Here is an 18,605-nt window from a genome sequence, read left to right on the forward strand (position 1 = left end):
AAGAGAAAACTTAGTAGTTTGACAATAAATGGCTTCACCCAACCAATAACCATGAGTGGAGAAAACAAAAAAACTTTATCATTCATATTCTCTGAAACAAGGCCAAAACATGAAAAATTCTGCCGAGGTATGTAAACTTTTGAGTACAACTGCATGTATGTGTGTGTGTGTATATATATATATATATATATATGTGTGTGTGTGTATTCAGGAGCTTTGCTATGCTTTATAACTGTTAGTGCTGCACATGACCTAAATAACTTGTTAGCTCTGGTCACCCGGATGTTGTCATGATGACATCGAGTCATCATGGCAATGAGTGGCCCCTGAGGTGTGGGCTAACTAATTTCTGACGACATATAGGACATCACTGCTTTCAGGAGATATTACTTAATAAATTATGGGGTTCAGTTTCACCTATTAACCCTTGTGTACCTGACAAATTTGTAGCAAATACAAAAATTGCATTTTTACCACTAAAATGTCATATTTCCATGACTAAATGTTATAAAAGTCTGTAAGGCACCTATGGGTTCAAAATACTTACTACACCCCTAGATGAATTCCTTAGGCAGTGAAGTTTCCAATATGGGGTCACCGGGGGGGGGGGGTGTTTCTGCCACCTCAGGGGCTCAGCTAATGGAGTCCACAATCTATTCTAATGAAATCTGCGTTTTGCAAGCCAAAACCCAAAGCAGAAACACTGAACATGACGTCATAGAAGGCATATTACCTAAGTGGTCCAGGGTACAGAGTGTGGCGCATACTCGGTACCCTGGACCACGTAGAGCAGAAGTATAAGGCATATTACCTATCTTGTCTTGTCTACAAGTTTTGACCTGACCCTCATGTTGAACACGTCCTCTAACATCTAACCAGCATCTTCTGGGCACTTCTCTCCACAGCCGGTCATTAAGCCCCATTCTTATATATAACACTGTCGGCCATTGATCTGGTGTTGTGTCCATTGTTTCCCATCCCCCTTCCCTCTCTTTGGAATACTCCGTACCTTACATTACACTTCCTTCATTAGTCATTGACTCTATTTAAATTTTTACAAGAGGGATTCATTCTCTGGTCCCATCAGTTGACTCGCCGCCTGTGTAGGACCACTTTATATCTACAATCATCTTATGCTATACAGTTAAGCTCACCTATATTTTATTATTTTTAGGCTACCCCAGTATCATTGACATGCTGCACTAGGTATATTGCTTTATACGCTTGGCCTCATTATACTTGTACATACTTGCTCCTTTGTGGTTCAGGATCACACCCGTGTCTGTGCGCGTGCACATGACATAATATTAATATATATATTTTATATTAACTATTTGTGTATTTATACAATCACTGTATTTTATGTAGTGTGGGCACCCGCTTCTGCGGTGCCACCATGTAACCAATTGCTTGTGAAATAAAGGTTTTTCACTGACCTCATGTTTCAGGTCTTGGAATGGAAGGAGCGCATTTGACTTTTTGAAAGTAAAATTTGCTTGAATAATTAGCAGACGCCATGTTGTGTTTGGGGAGCCCCTGATGTACCTAAACAGTGGAAACCCCCCACAAGTGACACCATTTTGGAAAATAGACTCTTCAGGGAACTTATCTAGATGTGTGCTGAGCACCTTGAACCCCCAGGTGCTTCACAGAAGTTTATAACATTGAGCCGTAAAAATACAATTTTCAAATTTTTCCCGCAAAAATGTTTTTCAGCCACCAATTTTGCATTTTCATAAGGTTAACAGGAGAAATTTCACCATACCATTTGTTGTGCAATTTCTCCTGAGTAAGCGATACGCCATATGTGGGGGAAAACCACTGTTAGGCCGCACGGCAGGGCTCAGAAGGAAAAAAGCGCCATTTGACTTTTTGAATGTAAAATTTGCTTGAATAATTAGCGGACGCCATGTCGTGTTTGGGGAGCCCCTAATGGAGCTGTATGGCAGTTTGTTTTTTGCAGGCCAAGATGACGTTTTCAACGGTACCATTTTTATTTACATTCGTCTTTTTGATCACGTTTTATTCCACTTGATGTTTGATGATAAAGCAATGTTTTTTGCTTAGTTTTTTATTTTTACCGTGTTCACTAAAGGGGTTAACTAGTGGGACAGTTTTATATGTCAGGTCGTTCCGGACGCGGCGATACCAAATATGTTTTCTTTTATTGTTGTTGTTTTTTTTCCACTTTTTTACTTAGTCCCACTATGGGACTTACACTTTCTGCAATCTGATCGCAGCTATAATATATAGCAGTGTAGGATCACTGCTGTGCATTATAACCTGTCAGTGCAGCAGACACAAGTTACTTTGATCATGCACTGAGCATGATTCAAGTAACTTACTATGGCAACGATCGGGACCCTGTGCTGATGGCGTGGTGTGTCCGATCCAAGAGTAGAGGGGCTTCTCTGTCTCTGTTCAGTCGCTAAATGCTGCGATCGCTGGGGTTACAGTGCGTGATCGCCATGTTGTAATAATACGTAGGTGCCATTTAACGAGTCACTCTGACTCGCGATAACCAGAATTGGTTTCGGCCCAGGGTGCCACCCTCGGATTCCGAAAAGTCCATTTGTGCAGATGGGCGCCTGGATTCCCGTTACGAAGACATGTTGTCAACCTCTAGATCCCTTACATGCCTGCACTTTTCGGCTTGCTGATGCCACAATCCACACGTTTTAGATCTGCATAACTCCACCTATTTTAGCACAGCACCCTCACCCTCTGCTGTTCCCGCCCGCCTCAACACCAGTGGTAGGGAGGAGAACCAATTAAGGGGGGGGGGGAACGAGCAGCTGTCTACCCTTAGCAGGAGTGTTGCTGATTACTTACCTTTCCTGCTGCTGCTGGCTGTCCAGCAGCAGACTGAAGGTGGCTGCTGCCGTGCGCTGGTATATAAAGGCTCAGAGCCTATTGTGACACGCGCAGCCAGTGTTCCATTGCCACATTCCATCTACTGCAGGCCGGATACCTGACTGGCTAAACAGCATTGAGAAGCTCACAGAGAACACCATAAGCAACACTTTAAAAGAACGACACAGACCAATTAACCAAACTTTTTTTGGGGGGGGCTATTTTTTTATAGTCTGCAGGCTTGAAATTAAAGAATATATGCATACTACCTACGCAACGGGTAATAAACTCACATAATGTCCCATTCATGGAAACAGTGGGGATTTAACCATATAACAATATATATAGACCTATAAGAAGAATGGTACACCCCAGAAAATACGATGAGTGCAAACAGATAGATTAAAAGGTATATATTTTATTAGAATACATTAAAAAAACACTACAAAAGTATAAGATACAGGTAAATAGGTATGAAAGTGAGAAATACATGAAAAAGACGATCACAGAAGGGCATAGGGGCTAAATAGACAGTGCAAAAGAGATCCTCTATGTAAATTAGCACAGAAAAAAATAGTGTACATCATTAAACGTGCAAGCATGCATGGGCTCATATAATGGTACCACTGTGCTACATATAACTACCAATGTCAATTAAAGCCACTAGTATATGGGTATATTTATGCGTTTATTCAAAAAATAATAAATGTAAGTGACGCTTACCCATGTCTGTCCACTGTGATCGCGCCCCGACGCGCGTTTCGCGTGGTGGGCTTCCTCGGGGGGCAGTGTGATGTGTATGTAGTCACCGTGTCTCTTTATATATCCCTCCTTGCCGCAGCCATTGGTAGCGGCGCACGCAAGCGGGGTCCCGGTATCCACACACCATTTCCGGCTATCCTGATGACGGCGCGGGTCAGGAAAGCATTTCCTGTGACGTCACTTCCCGCGTCGCATCATATGGATGCCGTAGATGGAAATGGTATTGCGGGAGCCCGCTACGCGTGCGCACATCCAATAGGCCATCTTTCTTGTGGGCAAAAGGTGAAAGGCAGGACTTATTCTTTGTTCAATCAAAAACCAGTATAATGAAATAGTTAAGAATAGGGGACCGGGAGTGGAGCTTAAAAAGACAGCAAATAAGACAGTCACAGTTCATATAAGAAGAAAAGAAAACATATACATCTCATTACATGGGACAACCCTCAAATATATGTCAGCATATGTGGTCCCAAAGGGGATAGTCCCATATTTCCTCTGCATTTCCAGACATGTGACTGTATTTTTCTCTTTTTCCTCCCCTTTATAAGCGCTCCATTTCTTACACGGTCCCATAGAAATATACAAGGTTGAAATCACGTCCATCGATAGGTAGGGCATATAAATAGACATCAAATCGTATCCAACTATAAAGTATGAGAAAACAAATAAGTAAAAAATATATATAATAATAATTATTTAAAACATAACATACACTTTAAAAACAGATAGGAGAGAGAGGTGTATTGAATAACGCGGATTGATTTTTATAAGAAAGGTGAAAATGATAGCTTTTCATTAAGTCCAGATGGGGACATGGTATTCAAAGTAAAGATCCAACGACATTCTCGTTGGGCCAAGATTTTCTTTCTGTCACCACCCCTGATGCCACAAAGAACTCTATCTATTCCAATGAATTTGATTTCATCAGTGTTACACTTATGATATAACCTAAAGTGTTTCGGGATGGTTTTCAATATAGAGATATCCTCAGCTGTACTTGCAGCTTTAATATCCCTAATGTGTTCTCTCACTCGTATGCGGAACTCACGAGACGTGAGTCCCACATAATGGAGGTTACAAGTACAAGTGGCCCGGTAAATGATGTAGCTCGTGCTACAAGAAATATAGTGAGTGATCCGGTAGTCCCTACCCCCATCAGAGGATCCAAAATTAGTGGCTCTATTGATGTTTCTGCATGCCATGCAAGATCCACATGGAAAGCAACCCCATCTCTGCAGACCAGCACCAAACAGATTCGGAGGATTTGCCACATAATGGCTCCTTACAAGGATATCCTTCAAATTGGGACTCTTCCTTGCAGTGAGCAATGGGTAATCAGAGAGAATTCTCCTCAAGGTTGGTTCTGAGGTAAGTATTGACCAATATTTTTGTAATGTTTGTCTCATCTTTACCCATTGATTATTATACGTGGAGATAAATCTTAGAGGAGGGTCTTTCCTATTATTTTTGCTTTTATTCGCCAATAATAAATCTCTCGATGTTTTTTTGGCACGATGGTAACCCCGCTTAATGGCTCTCCAAAAGGATATCCTTGTAAGGAGCCATTATGTGGCAAATCCTCCGAATCTGTTTGGTGCTGGTCTGCAGAGATGGGGTTGCTTTCCATGTGGATCTTGCATGGCATGCAGAAACATCAATAGAGCCACTAATTTTGGATCCTCTGATGGGGGTAGGGACTACCGGATCACTCACTATATTTCTTGTAGCACGAGCTACATCATTTACCGGGCCACTTGTACTTGTAACCTCCATTATGTGGGACTCACGTCTCGTGAGTTCCGCATACGAGTGAGAGAACACATTAGGGATATTAAAGCTGCAAGTACAGCTGAGGATATCTCTATATTGAAAACCATCCCGAAACACTTTAGGTTATATCATAAGTGTAACACTGATGAAATCAAATTCATTGGAATAGATAGAGTTCTTTGTGGCATCAGGGGTGGTGACAGAAAGAAAATCTTGGCCCAACGAGAATGTCGTTGGATCTTTACTTTGAATACCATGTCCCCATCTGGACTTAATGAAAAGCTATCATTTTCACCTTTCTTATAAAAATCAATCCGCGTTATTCAATACACCTCTCTCTCCTATCTGTTTTTAAAGTGTATGTTATGTTTTAAATAATTATTATTATATATATTTTTTACTTATTTGTTTTCTCATACTTTATAGTTGGATACGATTTGATGTCTATTTATATGCCCTACCTATCGATGGACGTGATTTCAACCTTGTATATTTCTATGGGACCGTGTAAGAAATGGAGCGCTTATAAAGGGGAGGAAAAAGAGAAAAATACAGTCACATGTCTGGAAATGCAGAGGAAATATGGGACTATCCCCTTTGGGACCACATATGCTGACATATATTTGAGGGTTGTCCCATGTAATGAGATGTATATGTTTTCTTTTCTTCTTATATGAACTGTGACTGTCTTATTTGCTGTCTTTTTAAGCTCCACTCCCGGTCCCCTATTCTTAAATATTTCATTATACTGGTTTTTGATTGAACAAAGAATAAGTCCTGCCTTTCACCTTTTGCCCACAAGAAAGATGGCCTATTGGATGTGCGCACGCGTAGCGGGCTCCCGCAATACCATTTCCATCTACGGCATCCATATGATGCGACGCGGGAAGTGACGTCACAGGAAATGCTTTCCTGACCCGCGCCGTCATCAGGATAGCCGGAAATGGTGTGTGGATACCGGGACCCCGCTTGCGTGCGCCGCTACCAATGGCTGCGGCAAGGAGGGATATATAAAGAGACACGGTGACTACATACACATCACACTGCCCCCCGAGGAAGCCCACCACGCGAAACGCGCGTCGGGGCGCGATCACAGTGGACAGACATGGGTAAGCGTCACTTACATTTATTATTTTTTGAATAAACGCATAAATATACCCATATACTAGTGGCTTTAATTGACATTGGTAGTTATATGTAGCACAGTGGTACCATTATATGAGCCCATGCATGCTTGCACGTTTAATGATGTACACTATTTTTTTCTGTGCTAATTTACATAGAGGATCTCTTTTGCACTGTCTATTTAGCCCCTATGCCCTTCTGTGATCGTCTTTTTCATGTATTTCTCACTTTCATACCTATTTACCTGTATCTTATACTTTTGTAGTGTTTTTTTAATGTATTCTAATAAAATATATACCTTTTAATCTATCTGTTTGCACTCATCGTATTTTCTGGGGTGTACCATTCTTCTTATAGGTCTATATATATTGAAATTAAAGAAGTCAGTGTTCCACCAGAGGGAGACAACGCTTCAGAAAAGCCATTGTAGCAAGCCAAAAAAGACATTTTAAGTGCAGCAGAGTAACCAGCGCACAAACCTGTTAGCTCAGGTGAGTTTAAAAGGCTGCAGTTGATAACAAGGGCATTTGCTAAATAGATGGTGTGTGTGCAACAATATACTGAAAGAACAATTATATTGTGCAGCTTATCTCACCACCTGTAATTAGTTAGGTGAAAGCTCCAAAATGCTTGCCTAATATGGCTGTTTATCCAAAAGGAAATAAAGGGGGAGAGCTAGATAGATAGCATTGCAGTACAGTACATGGCAATGCAATGCAGAGTTGCTGAAGTTGAGCCAAAATGAGTTTGTCATCTGGCTTCTGCAACTTTTAACATGAAAAATCCAATGAGGAGAAGAAAAGCAAAGCCAAAAAGTCCATCCAAAAATCCGACAAACAAGCAAAAGCAACAAAAAGCATTGAATTCAATTCTTTCTGATTTTAGAAACTGCATTAAAGAATGAGTGCACCGCTCCTGGAGATACTGCAATACCAGGTCAATGCGTGGAGTGGACAGAGCAAGCTCTTTTACCATCTCCCTGTTGTAAAAATCCATTTAATATATGGTCCCCAGATAGGGGACGTATCAGATATTAAACTGATAAGAACAGATACTACACTTGATCTTAGCCAAAAGGCCGAGAAGCGATAACCAGAATTGGTTTTGGCCTACGGTGCCACCCTCGGATTCCGTAAAGTCCATTTGTGCAGATGGGCGCCTGGACTCCCGTTACGAAGACATGTTGTCAACCTCTAGATCCCTTACATGCCTGCACTTTTCGGCTTGCTGCTGCAGCAATCCACGCGTTTTAGATCTGCATGACTCCAACTATTTTAGCACAGCACCCTCACCCCCTGCTGTTCCCACCCGCCTCAACACCCGTGGAAGGGAGGAGAACCAATTAAGGGGGGGACGAGCAGCTGTCTACCCTTAGCAGGAGTGTTGCTGATTACTTACCTCTCCTGCTGCTGCTGGCTGTCCAGCAGCAGACTGAAGGTGGCTGCTGCCGTGCGCAGGTATATAAAGGCTCAGAGCCTATTGTGACACGCGCAGCAGTGTTCCATTGCCACATTCCATCTACTGCAGGCAGGATACCTGGCTGGCTGAACAGCATTGAGAAGCTCACAGAGACCTCCATTAGCAACAGTTTAAAAGAACGCCACAGACCAATTAACCAAACTTTTTTTGGGGGGGCTATTTTTTTATAGTCTGCAGGCTTGAAATGAAAGAAAAAACCCAAACTAAAGTCTAGTAGGTATCTAAAGGTAAGTCAGACAAGTAGAGATATAGCATGAAGAGAAATATAAATAGATACCCAAGACACATTGGAGATCTATACAAAGCATAATCTTTATTCATAGCAACATATTATTCTAAATAAAAACATCACATAAAGAGGTATTGGGAAAAGAGCTGCTAAAACAGTAAGGGATACAGGGTATATAAACCCAAAATAGTAATGAGACCGTAACTAAAGCCCCAGATTAGTATAAATACCACATAAATAATGATTTCATATAGATAGAGTATATCAAGAATGACTAAATTATTTATGCTAGAGTGAAGCACATAAGACAGTGATTGAAATCAGAATAAAACAACCACTGAGGGCAGTATACCATGCTGGCTCAAGGTAAGTATAAAAATCTAAAGTATCTCAGTTTATCTAGGTAGAAGTGAGAGGTCAGGAACTGATACGAATAGACAGCCTGACATTAGTTTAGTCATGTAGCAATATACCGACCAATGCTGTGTAAATAATTACCTTGAGTCATGATAAAGATCAGGGGCTCGTGATAGCGGTCTGCAAAACGCCTCGACGCGCGTTTCGCCTCAGCTTCGTCAGGAGGCGTGGTTAGAGTAAGAGGTGGGTCCTTTTTATGTGAGTGAAATGTGCATTACTGCCAATCGGCGCGCTATCCCCCGCGATGCCGCGCCCCCAGCGATGACGCTGACCGGCGTGCAGCCCGCCGGATGAGGAGGAGGAACGATGTCATCCCCCCCATCACTAAGGCAACCACGCACAGGCCCCGACGCCGCCGGAGCGCCGCAGCACGCGAGTGAGAGCGCATCCACAGATAAACAGACCGGAGAGACAGAATACAAACACAGGTACTCAATACTCACTAGTGGCATCATTGCTGCCAGGGGGTGGCCAGTCCCCTGCCACCAACGAGGACAGATAGGAGGACAGAGGAAAATAATAATAACAGCCTGCCCTGACCTATAATATGACAGTAGAGGACATAAGTCCAATATCTAATAAATCATACCAGATGCCATAGGGTTCTGAGTTATACTCAGGATTAATCACCCAAGTGCTATCCACAATATGTCTGAAAATATTTGCATAATTAGTGATAGACCAGTGGAAAAAACCAATACAGTAAATATAAATACAGTAATTATATAAATAACTTGATACATGTACATAAACAGATGGGCTACAAGTAGATAGAGATCTTGATAGGAGACCATCTGGAGAGATCACTCGAAGGATGTATGGTACTTTTTCCTTTATTTAGTAGAACGTCAGAGCTTCATGTCAGAATAGACAAAGACAATGATGGAGTGATAGCCAGTAAATGACAGAGCACTAGAAATGTCAAAGGACATAAAATCAATAATGAATAAATACAACACAACTCATAAAGGGAATAAAAGAAGAGACCCTTTGGTAGGAACCCATCATTAAAATAGCGCAGTAGCAAAATATTTACAGAAAAGACTTGAAGCTAACAGACTCATTCAAACCAGAGGGCATAACCCTGTCCAATGTGATAATCCAGCGTGTCTCTTTTTGGAGCAATTTTTGTTTAGTATTGCCTCCCCTAATGCCCATGTAGACTCTATCGATGCCCCGAGCTGAAAGGCCCTGAGGGTTACAGCCGTGGGCATCGAAAAAGTGCCTGGGGATAGATTTAAGTTGTTGGGGGTCTAAGCTGGAAGCGGCATTTTTTATGTCTCTAATATGTTCCTGGATGCGGATTTTAAGGGGTCTTGTGGTCATTCCTATGTAGACTAAATCACACGGACATCTAATGTGATAGACAACCGCTTCCGTTTCACATGTAATGTGATGTAAGATTTTAAAATTTTTATTCCTACCAGAGTCTGAAAATTCACCCGTTTTGGTGATGTATTTACAGATTGAGCATCTGCCACAGGCGAAACAGCCCCATGGTGGACCCTTACTACCAGGAAAAAATTGTTTTTTTGGAGGGACATAGTGACTTCTGGAGACGATATCTCCAAGGGTCTTAGCTCTACGCCATGTTATAAGTGGTTGTTTAGTAAGCTGACCGCGTAGATCACGGTCCGTAAGTAAAATTGGCCAGTGTTTAGAAAAAATCTTTTTAATATTAATCCAATTGGTATTGAATGTAGTAATGAATCTAGGTGATATGTCAGTGTTCGATTTCTTTTTAGAATTAGACAGTAGGCTTTGTCTACTGGTGGCTTTGGCTCGTAAGAAGCCGCGTTTAATGTCCTGCTTTGGATAGCCCCTATCCTGAAATCTACAAGATAGATCGTATGCTTGATGATGAAAATTATTATCGTTAGAACAGATGCGTCTTGCCCGTAAAAATTGCCCTACATTTCACTCACATAAAAAGGACCCACCTCTTACTCTAACCACGCCTCCTGACGAAGCTGAGGCGAAACGCGCGTCGAGGCATTTTGCAGACCGCTATCACGAGCCCCTGATCTTTATCATGACTCAAGGTAATTATTTACATGGCATTGGTCGGTATATTGCTACATGACTAAACTAATGTCAGGCTGTCTATTCGTATCAGTTCCTGACCTCTCACTTCTACCTAGATAGAGTGAGATACTTTAGATTTTTATACTTACCTTGAGCCAGCATGGTATAGTGCCCTCAGTGGTTGTTTTATTCTGATTTCAATCACTGTTTTATGTGCTTCACTCTAGCATAAATAATTTAGTCATTCTTGATATACTCTATCTATATGAAATCATTATTTATGTGGTATTTATACTAATCTGGGGCTTTAGTTACGGTCTCATTACTATTTTGGGTTTATATACCCTGTATCCCTTACTGTTTTAGCTGCTCTTTTCCCAATACCTCTTTATGTGATGTTTTTATTTAGAATAATATGTTGCTATGAATAAAGATTATGCTTTGTATAGATCTCCAATGTGTCTTGGGTACCTATTTATATTTCTCTTCATGCTATATCTCCACTTGTCTGACTTACCTTTAGATACCTACTAGACTTTAGTTTGGGTTTTTGGTTTAGTGATTTGGAGATGGCATTTCACCTCTGGTGATCTGCTTTTGTTTTGGTCATTACTTGAAATGAAAGAAGTCAGTGTTCCACCAGAGGGAGACAACGCTTCAGAAAAGGCATTGTAGCAAGCCAAAAAAGACATTTTAGGTGCAGCAGAGTAACCAGCGCACATACCTGTTAGCTCAGGTGAGTTTAAATGGCTGCTGTTGATAACAAGGGCATTTGCTAAATAGATGGTGTGTGTGCAACAATATACTGAAAGAACAATTATATTGTGCAGCTTATCTCACCACCTGTAATTAGTTAGGTGAAAGCTCCAAAATGCTTGCCTAATATGGCTGTTTATCCAAAAGGAAGTAAAGAGGCAGAGCTAGATAGATAGCATTGCAGTACAGTACATGGCAATGCAATGCAGAGTTGCTGAAGTTGAGCCAAAATGAGTTTGTCATCTGGCTTCTGCAACTTTTAACATGAAAAATCCAATGAGGAGAAGAAAAGCAAAGCCAAAAAGTCCATCCAAAAATCCGACAAACAAGCAAAAGCAACAAAAAGCATTGAATTCAATTCTTTCTGATTTTAGAAACTGCATTAAAGAATGAGTGCACTGGTCCTGGAAATGCTGCAATACCAGGTCAATGCGTGGAGTGGACAGAGCAAGCTCTTTTACCATCTCCCTGTTCTAAAAATCCATTTAATATAAGTCCCCAGATAGGGAACGTATCAGATATTAAACTGATAAGAACAGATTTATTTTTTTTTCCTCAGATTAAGACCCACATTAATTTATGCATCATAGCGCATATTCACATAACGGGTTCTCAAATCATCATTCGGAAAAACAAAAACAAAATCCAAAAAAAACACAACCCTGCAATTAACTGTTACTTACTGTAAGAAGTCCAATGTGAAAAGTTCCAGAGTGCTTCTGCTGCTGTCTCACCGTACTTCTTTTTATCCAATAAATAGGCATAAAACAGTCTAGCAAGAAAAATCTTTCTGCATTCCATGGGGGAAAAAACAATCTTTTTAAAAATTACCAAATTCCGAACGTCCCATAAAACCTCTTTATATATGACAAAAATAATCCAGCTTGCCCGCTTCCTTTGCGAGTACTTAAAATCTTGACCTATTAAAATCCTTTCAAAATCGAAACAATGAAAACCAACTAAAGCAACAAACATACGTGACAACAAGGTAAAAACTTTTTTAGCAAAAAAACAGTCCCAAAAAATATGCTGTATTGTTTCCACCTTATTGCAACCTTCCCTAGGACATAGTTCTTGAACCTTTACCCCCGGTCATTCAAAAAAGCCCTTGTTGGCAAGCATCCATGCAACGCCATCCAGGTTACATCCTTCTGTCTGTTGCTGATTCCACGCATGAAAAAAAGCTTCCACACCTGTCCAGACTGTGCATTATTACAAAACGGCACATCACATAACATCTCCTTCTTCTTAATACCTGAGACAATCAGTTTTTTGTCCGGTCTAACCATGGAGCTTATCCCATTTTGATCATAGAAGGACCTAAGCACCACATAAAAAAACGGTATCACAAACGAAACTGGTTTTCTTAAATCCTTCTCACACCAGCTCCATTTCTGGAAAAGCCGTCCTGCTAAATATTTGCACATGTCCGCAGTCCTGTTATTGCACTGGGATAATTTATAAATGTTCAAAAAATAATGCATTCTTAAAAATAAGTCAATGTTAGGAAAATCACAACCCCCATTTTCCACAGAACACATAACCATTCCTCTTCTTAGTTTCTCCATTTTGGATCCCCAAAAAAACACAAACAGATTCCTTGTCACTCTCTTTGTCCAAAGCACAGCAGGTGGGAAAATCAAAGCAGTGTACAGCAGAAGCGGGAGAATCACAGACTTGATTACCAGCACTTTCCCTCTCAGCGACAGGTTCCTTAGTTTCCAAAAGTTCAACTTCTGATCCATTTTGTCTTCTAGAATCTTCAGGCTGCTTTTCCCTTTCAGTTCCTTCTCGAAGATGACACCAAGAACCTCAATTTCCTCCCTACTCTCCACTCCTGCCACCTTAACCTCAACCTGCCTCCCAAAGTTACAAAGCTGGCACTTCCCCCAATTCACCGCCATACCAGCCACACAACAAAAAATCCTTACATGCAAATTCACTCTATTGAGATCCGCTTGTGAACCACAAGTAAAAACAATATCATCCATATAACTCAAAGACTTCACTGGACCCCCGGATCCCCCAGGAATAAAAACACCAGCCACACACTTGTCAACTTGCACACTTTTTAAAAGGGCCTCCACCACACAGATAAAAAGAATTGGTGACAGGGGACAACCCTGCCTAACTCCCGATAAAACATTAAAACTGGAACTCACATGCCCATTAACTAAAATCTGGCTACTGACCCCACAATAAAAACTCTTAATGACCATCAATAATTTATCCGGAACACCAAGGTGACTTAAAGCAGAGAACAAAAATCTATGTGATATTTTATCAAAGGCTTTCTCCAGGTCCACCGACTGTAACAAAAGAGCATTCTTATTCAAATTAGCCTGATAAATTAAGTCTCTTAGAAGCAGCAAATTATCTGAAATTTTCCTACCAGGCACTGCACATGCCTGATACTCCCCCACCATATCACCTATCACATCTGCCAGTCTACCAGCCACAATTTTAGAAATAATTTTGTAATCACTGTTTAACAATGTTATGGGCCTCCAATTTTTAATATCCCTCATGTCCCCTTTCTTATGAATCAGTGTAACAATCCCCCTACGCATAGAAACCGATAAAATCCCATGAGTAAAACCATATTGCACCACCCGGGAAAACTCCACACCTATAATATCCCAAAATGCAACATAAAATTCAGCAGGAAGACCATCACAGCCTGGCGTCTTGCCTTTCGCCAAGCCATCCACTGCCCGTCTAATTTCATCTTTCCCAACCTCCTCACTTAAAAACCCAATTTTCTCCTCAGGAATATTATTAGTTAATACTTTGCAATAATCATTAATTTCCGCATCACTGGCTCTACTATCGTTAGAGAAGAGTGTTTCATAAAAGGAAAGAATACTGCCAATCATCTCATCCCCAGATACCTCCCCTGCAGGAGAAAAAACAGACTTAAAAACCCCTTTAGGTTTAAAACATTTTTGAAAAAAGTATCTCGAACATTGCTCATTTTCCTCCATGTGCTTTATTTTTGCCTTAAACATAATAGTCTTCCCTTTTTCAATAAGTATCTTCTTCAGTTCGTCCTTCAAATCTGCAATCTCTTTATCCACCTCCATCCCCGCTCTCTTAAACTTATGGAGTACTTCCAATTTTGAAATAATAGCAGCATCATGATCCCTTTTGGCTTTCGCTCTCCTAAAACATACCCCTTTAAAATAACATGCAAATTTCTCCTTAGCCCAGTCCCACCACTCTAGCAAGTCTTTAAAAAGGTGCTGTTCAGACACACAAGACAAAAACACTTTATTAAAACCAACCTTAACACTCTCCTCTTCCAGCAGGCTTACGTTCAGCTTCCAGAGTCCCTTTCCAAAAGCCAGGGACTCAGCTATACACAGATCTACCACTATCATCTTGTGGTCAGAAAAAGTCGTCATCACGTGGTTGCACTTGGCCACCTTAATCCCCTCAGACATAAAAACATAGTCAATTCGGGAAACACTACGTCCACTATCTGATATGTATGTGAACTTATCACTTGGCCCAACCATCAGACCAGCATCCGTGTAGCGTAAATCCTGCACAATCTGATTTAAAATATTAGACGTAACATCAGTCCTACCTTCCGTAGAGCTCTTACGATCTTTTGCGGATCTGACACAATTAAAATCTCCAGCCACTATAGTGAAGTCTCTGCCTGGTAAAAACAACTTTAAAGACTCCAAAAACCCAACTCTTGCTTGTTTATCTGCAGGGGCATAAACATTAAAAACCCGTACCCGCTGACCTAAAAAATCCACTAATAAAAACAAACATCTCCCAGGTATGATTACTTTAAACTCTAAAACCTTTAGACTAGAATTACACAGTAAAATGCCCACCCCTTCATTCCTGTTTTCTGAGCATGGGGACCAAAAGGATTGCCCCTTATTCCACTCACTCTCATGCGGGGCAGATTTAATTACACATTCCTGCAGACAGACAATATCTGCATTCACACTCTCAATGTAATCCAGTATCCCTGCTCTCCTACAAGCAGAGCCAATCCCTCGTACATTCAGAGAAGCAACACACAACGCCATCATAACAACAGGAAAAAATCTCCACCATACCCGATCCATCATGAACCAGGAGAAAACCCACTCCTGCCACCCACTTTTCTACGTATATCAGGCGACTCAGAACTCGAGTCCCTGTTAGAATAACCTGGTCTTAGGGAGACTGGATCTTCCTGCCCCCCAGACCAACACCCCTCCACCTTACTTCTTTTAATCACGGAGGCATAACTCTCCTCCTTGCCATCATCTTCCTCCTCATTTTCACTCCAATCACTGTTAACCCTATCACGCTGCTGAGGGGTTATAGTTCCATCCGAATCAGAATCCTCCTCCTCCAAAACCTCCATTTCCTCACCCCCATCTCTTCCCAAAACAGGATTCACTGACTCCGCCATATTAGACAAATCCATCCCATCACCCGGGCCATGCACATCAGCTACTTTGTCTATTACTTCCAGCCCCTCCCTCAAACAAACTTTCTTCTGGCTCCGCCCCTTTTCCTCCATCTTGGGCACCGCATGGTCTCTTCCCCTACCACCATCTTGTTTTTGGCTTTTCCCCTCTGAGTCTGAGCCTTCGTCCTCCTCCCCACTTTCCTGCCGAGTCTTCTTCTGTCTCTCTTCAGCGTCCACCTGTGACCTAGGAATCTGAGCCCACAATCTACATTTCCTTGCAAGGTGATCTGCTTGTCCACACAAATCACACACCTTATTCATTGGGCAACCACTTGCAACATGACCAGATTTCCCACAACCTCTACAAACATCACCTTGCACAGGACAATCTTTCTGAACATGTCCAAACTCATGACGCTTCCTACAATATTCCATCTGTCCATTATAAAAACAAAATCCCCTTTCTCCTCCGATAGAAAATTGTGCAGGAATGCTCTTGGCACCCCCAATAGCTCTATCATCCGGTCTCAGTTTCACAACATATCTCCTCTTGCCATTTAGATAATTGTGTTTGTTCCTCATTCTTCCCACAAATTTAACCTCACTACAATACCGGGCTAAAAAATTGGAAACAGTCTCATCCGGAACTTTAGGGTTATACATGTGCACAACCACATACTTATATGTCTGCTGGAACAGAGGTTCCAGTACAATAAACTCTAGGCATTCCACTTCCTTTTCTTCCTTCATTCGTACCAACTCCATGTAGATTCTCTGGCAAATACTCAAAGAAACAAAAGTAATATCATAAATTCCTTGTTTCTGAAAATCCTGCAGTGCCAATACATCCGTTACCTTCAAGCCTTTAATGTTCTTCAAGACATCAACGCAAATTTGGTCCAAACCGATTTCTCCTTCATGACCTGCAGCCACCTTCAGACGGACCGAGTCCTCTAATCCACGTGCTTTCTCCACCATTTTTACAGCAGATAAACACAATCGCCGCTCAATCGCACACCAGGGCCCCACAAGGGGGAACCCTAGTCACAACTGCCCTCCAAATAACACCAGCAGCAGAAAACCACCACTGATCTTGCCAAAAGGCCGAGAAGCGATAACCAGAATTGGTTTCAGCCCAGGGTGCCACCCTCGGATTCCGTAAAGTCCATTTGTGCAGATGGGCGCCTGGACTCCCGTTACGAAGACATGTTGTCAACCTCTAGATCCCTTACATGCCTGCACTTTTCGGCTTGCTGCTGCCGCAATCCACGCGTTTTAGATCTGCATAACTCCACCTATTTTAGCACAGCACCCTCACCCTCTGCTGTTCCCACACGCCTCAACACCGGTGCTGGTGAGGAGAACCAATTAAGGGGGGGGGGGGGGAACGAGCAGCTGTCTACCCTTAGCAGGAGTGTTGCTGATTACTTACCTTTCCTGCTGCTGCTGGCTGTCCAGCAGCAGACTGAAGGTGGCTGCTGCCGTGCGCAGGTATATAAAGGCTCAGAGCCTATTGTGACACGCGCAGCAGCGTTCCATTGCCACATTCCATCTACTGCAGACCGGATACCTGGCTGGTTGAACGGCACTGAGAAGCTCACAGAGAACACCATAAGCAACAGTTTAAAAGAATGCCACAGACTAATCAACCAAACTTTTTTGGGGGGGGCTATTTTTTTATAGTCTGCAGGCTTGAAATGAAAGAAAAAACCCAAACTAAAGTCTAGTAGGTATCTAAAGGTAAGTCAGACAAGTAGAGATATAGCATGAAGAGAAATATAAATAGATACCCAAGACACATTGGAGATCTATACAAAGCATAATGTTTATTCATAGCAACATATTATTCTAAATAAAAACATCACATAAAGAGGTATTGGGAAAAGAGCAGCTAAAACAGTAAGGGATACAGGGTATATAAACCCAAAATAGTAATGAGACCGTAACTAAAGCCCCAGATTAGTATAAATACCACATAAATAATGATTTCATATAGATAGAGTATATCAAGAATGACTAAATTATTTATGCTAGAGTGAAGCACATAAGACAGTGATTGAAATCAGAATAAAACAACCACTGAGTGCAGTATACCATGCTGGCTCAAGGTAAGTATAAAAATCTAAAGTATCTCAGTCTATCTAGGTAGAAGTGAGAGGTCAGGAACTGATACGAATAGACAGCCTGACATTAGTTTAGTCATGTAGCAATATACCGACCTATGCCATGTAAATAATTACCTTGAGTCATGATAAAGATCAGGGGCTCGTGATAGCGGTCTGCAAAACGCCTCGACGCGCGTTTCGCCTCAGCTTCGTCAGGAGGCGTGGTTAGAGTAAGAGGTGGGTCCTTTTTATGTGAGTGAAATGTGCATTACTGCCAATCGGCGCGCTATCCCCCGCGATGCCGCTCCCCCAGCGATGACGCGGACCGGCGTGCAGCCCGCCGGATGAGGAGGAGGAACGATGTCATCCCCCCCATCACTAAGGCAACCACGCACAGGCCCCGACGCCGCCGGAGCGCCGCAGCGCGCGAGTGAGAGCGCATCCACAGATAAACAGACCGGAGAGACAGAATACAAACACAGGTACTCAATACTCACTAGTGGCATCATTGCTGCCAGGGGGTGGCCAGTCCCCTGCCACCAACGAGGACAGATAGGAGGACAGAGGAAAATAATAATAACAGCCTGCCCTGACCTATAATATGACAGTAGAGGACATAAGTCCAATATCTAATAAATCGTACCAGATGCCATAGGGTTCTGAG

General features: G+C 41.9%; 2 non-coding genes across 2 annotated transcripts; both read right to left on the minus strand.

Annotated features, from left to right (window-relative positions):
* Positions 1 to 7,409: 7,409 nt before the first annotated feature.
* On the minus strand, positions 7,410 to 7,600 carry LOC141178715 (U2 spliceosomal RNA). Its single transcript, XR_012254847.1, has one exon. It is a non-coding gene; the product is annotated as a U2 spliceosomal RNA (small nuclear RNA).
* A 4,204-nt stretch (positions 7,601 to 11,804) lies between these two features.
* On the minus strand, positions 11,805 to 11,997 carry LOC141178731 (U2 spliceosomal RNA). Its single transcript, XR_012254852.1, has one exon. It is a non-coding gene; the product is annotated as a U2 spliceosomal RNA (small nuclear RNA).
* Between the last annotated feature and the right edge of the window lie 6,608 nt (positions 11,998 to 18,605).

Source organism: Phyllobates terribilis, unplaced genomic scaffold (genome assembly GCF_046119375.1).
Source record: "Phyllobates terribilis strain yellow unplaced genomic scaffold, ASM4611937v1 Scaffold_29__1_contigs__length_15306474, whole genome shotgun sequence".
NCBI lineage: Eukaryota > Metazoa > Chordata > Amphibia > Anura > Dendrobatidae > Phyllobates > Phyllobates terribilis.